The sequence below is a fragment of the Odontomachus brunneus genome, unplaced genomic scaffold, assembly GCF_010583005.1.
Source record: "Odontomachus brunneus isolate Ranch 3 - 2012 unplaced genomic scaffold, Obru_v1 Obru_scaffold_207, whole genome shotgun sequence".
In the NCBI taxonomy this organism is placed as follows: domain Eukaryota; kingdom Metazoa; phylum Arthropoda; class Insecta; order Hymenoptera; family Formicidae; genus Odontomachus; species Odontomachus brunneus.
Window position 1 is genome coordinate 300342 of NW_022639657.1, and position 4281 is coordinate 304622.

Below are 4281 nucleotides of genomic sequence, written 5' to 3' on the forward strand. Positions count from 1 at the left end.
GTATGCACGAAGTAAAGACTCATAAAATCTTATTCGTGCATGGAGTGGCAAAATGCCGAATGAAAGAGCTTCTTCTCTTACTGATCTTTGTACAACACAATCAATATCATTCACGTTTATCGAGACAGCTCCACAGATAAAACAGATAAACAGATCAAAGATTTTTGAGTTGCGATAGTATCTGTCAAAGTGTTGCATACTTTACCATCTACCATGGGCAAAATAAGCTCGATGATAAAATGTGCAATAGATGTCATTTGTAAATTATTAATTTGATCTTCGATATATTTTTTTTCCATTTGGATTATTTCAGGAGTTTCCTTTTTGAATTGAAACTGAATTGGCCGACAAAATCTTGTCGAATTCGATCTTGGATTCTCCCAAATTATTTTTTTCGTATCAGAGCAAATCAGTTGCAAAGGTACTAGACATGTTAGAAACATTTGTGCATCGCTGGTTTCATTTCGAAGTCCTTGTTTACATCTGGCATGCCCATCAGAACCATCAAATTCCCATTTACTCCATTTACATAGTGAGATTCGGAATCTCTTCGAATTGCATGCACGATAATCGCATTATTTGCAATATTCTTTGAATCGTAAGATCAAGTAACGGTTAAAGAGAAATTTCGGCCGATGATGTCACTTTCATGCAGGATTCTGCAGGATTCTAACATTATTTTTGCAGATAATATTTGCTTATAAGGTGGATATATGTTTGCACCTTTGCGTTTACCTCCTTTCTCGATATCGTCCTTTTCGATAAATGATTCCTAATCAAAAGCGCTAGTCTCTCATCTTCATTATATTTCTCTATAACTGAACTTTATGTTTTTTCCAACTTTCAGTTAACTCCTCTATCTTAGAAGATTGCGGATTCTTGGCTATTTCTTTAAGAATATTGGCAAGTGTTGTTTGACCTATATTTCGTAAACTCACTTGAGTTGCATAAATCAATTCAGAGTCTGTCGATAATTTTCAAATATCTTCTATCTTTCTCCGTTTTGTTCGATCAGAACATTCTTCAAAATTTCGCCTTGGTCTACCGGTGCTGACAGAAGAGGTAGATGGACTCGCAAGTGCCCCAAAAGCAATCGTACAATTGAGCCATGTATAATATTTGGCTAAGAATTTACTTTTTGATCTATCTACAACCTGCTATTTTTGTCGAAATTTCTCGTATAATTGGTAGGTCATTTTCTCATCTTCCGGACATAATTTTTCAATGGACAAAGGAATGCATACATATTTTCGAAAAAAATTGGAATCTTTTTTTTTGTAAATATATTTGAAATAAAGCGTTTCTTGTTATTAAGAGAGACATTGCGAGTTTAACTCAGATTCGTTATATATGAGATTGTTATGATGATTATATCAGGAATGTAACTCAAATAATTCTTTTTAAACAGCCAATGGAGTCATAGCTCCAGGGCATTAAAAAGAAGAAGAATATTCGTTTTAAATAAGTACTTTGAAATAAGTAAGATTCTTTTTTTTTAAAGTAAGGTCTTTTCGAAACAATATCGGAATGATAAACATTAGAATAATAGAACAATTTTTCAGAAGAGAGATAATGATACACAACTGACAAGAATAGCAACTGACTTAAGACGTACGGAGGATAATCTCTATATTCTCAAGTCTAAAGAACTCGCACCTCGCTGCTGCTGCTTGCGTCTCGCTGTTGCTGCCCGCACTTCGCTGCTATTACTCACGCCTATAGACTTATAGACATAGACCGCGTGGCCAATGCGAGCCTCTAGAGTCGCAACTAAAAAGAGAGCGCTATAGCGGCTCTCTTTCCTTTTCTAATGAGGTAGGTGGTGAGAAGCGAGTAATAGCAAAATGCCGCCTATAATGTTCAAGCTCTCCTCCCCTGCCGGTGTCCGCAGTATTCCTCCTTCGCCCCTACTCCTTTAGCTGTGTGAAAGAGAAGGAAAGGCGGTCACACTCTCTCTGTCTTTCAGTTTCTTTTCTAGGCAGCCCATAAGAACGCACGGTCTATGTCTATAAGTTTATGCTTGCGTCTCCCTACTGCTGCTCGCAATGTGTACTAAGCGGATAGTTCACGCGGACACGGCCTTTCGCGGATAATCGACCAATGGAGATATCCTATTTTTTACAATAATACATGATTTGGTGATGTGTATCGAATGAGTCCGTATCGTCAGACAATACTTTTTCATATTGTGTTTAAGAATCTGACCGCGATCAGGTAAACTATCAGCGAATGGATCAAACATTTTGTATATCAAAAGGGACAATTTTTCAAAAAAGACATTAGCTACAAAATATTATAATTGAAAAAACCAGACTGAAATAGATCTCACAACACAACACAAGTTAGAAAAACATTGGAACTAAATTGCAACTAAAACATTAAAGTTAAAACTCTATTCAAACGGAATGTTTTCTATACGAATTAAAAATTGTTTAGGTCAACCAAAAAATTAGTTTGCCTAAATCCAAACAAAAATTTTTTTTATTCAACATCATAGATATCTTAATAAAGGACGCAGAGAATATTTTCGATCACACTACAAAAAAGTTATTCAATGTTTAAAAATATGAAATTGTTATAAACAAGTAATTCAGAAGATTATTGTAAAAATAATATTCTGAACTTCAACTGAGAATAAAAAATATCGATAAAAAATAATTGGTAAATAAAAGATTGTAGCAAGAATATTTGCTCTCAATTTCGATGAACTGCCGAAATTCAATTTCTGCCAAATTTATATTATGATTACAATATCCCGGCAGAGTTTGGCGCAAACAAATTTTTTCTCATTTATTTTTATATATCATTAAATTGTAAATTCTGCAAGAATCATCGCGGAGGCTCATAGCGGGGACTTTGAATGACAATTCTTAATTCGAGTTACATTTTACACAACAGCACTATTTTACTTTACTTAGAAAGCATGTATTTATATTAATTCTAACGACAATTGCATAAATAACGGTGTTATTAGAAGCACAAATAATACAAATAAACATCGATAAAAAGGTCTAATGACCTGATATAACGACAATTCTGTGAATGGAATCATAATTATCATTGATTATGGCTCCTAAAATCGCGTATAAGAGACTTGTGATTTTCATGAACTTTGTGTGCTTATAACTTCCATGAATAGAATACTTTAACAATATACCTTTACAGAAATCTAGTAAAAACTTAAAACTAACAAAATATGATATAATAATGATTTTTAAAAAATGATATAATAATGATTTTTAAAAAATGTTGAAAAAATGATGTTTGGCCACGTTTTCGGCCGTTTTGACCACTGTACACCGCGGAGATTTGGGGTGCGTTCGTTTTGGACGCTCACATACTTAAAGCGCTCACGCTTATGAGCGCTATTTTTGCCCGGTTACTTTGATTTCTAAGCGCACTCATCGAAAAGATCAAAACCGTTTCCTTTGGCTGTTGTAAGCAATTATGAACGTAAAAATGAAGGATAAAGATAAGGAAATTGTTTGTGTATTTGCTCAAATATTAGTTTCATTAGATGTTTTGATGATAACAAAACAAATAACTTATATAAAAAAGAATTAGAAATGTATTTATCCGTAATGATTGGATCAATAAAAAAACAACTAAAACACTCGGTTAAAAAACTATGTGGAAGTGATTGTACCATTATACAATGATGAAGTATTTAAGTCACATTTTAATAACTTTTTACTTTATAACTTTTGTTTTATTTAAGATCAACGATTTTAATTTTCATATTCATTTTATACAACAAAATATGAAGATTTAGGTAGAAAGTCTCACAAGAATTTGTGAGAAAGTCCGTTTCCTTCATCAAATGTATTACTAGTGTTGCTGAAATATTACTTATTTTTTTTTTAAATTACTGTTGGACAGTGCTTTATTACTCAAAATAAATATGATTTAATAACAAAAATAATAAATTTTTATGAGAGGTGTCCTAAACTTACCTGTTTCTACACGTTTTGCCTCATTTGATGTAACAACAAGTGTATATATTTTATTATTTGTAACATCTTGCAGAGTTACTCTGGTTTTGTTACTCTCGTTGAAAGTCATTTTGAAACACTATTTCACTTTAAGGTTTATATTGGAGGTTAGATTGCATCGATTTCATCGACGCAATGTAACTTATCGTTCTCTTTTGAAAATAAGCGCTTATAAGTATTCATGCTTTTACTGCCCTACCTCGATAGAAGAAGCGAATGTAAGCGCGAGTTATGGCGTTACGCATGACGTCAATATGCAGTTTCTAAGCGCTTATAGCGCCAAAGTAAA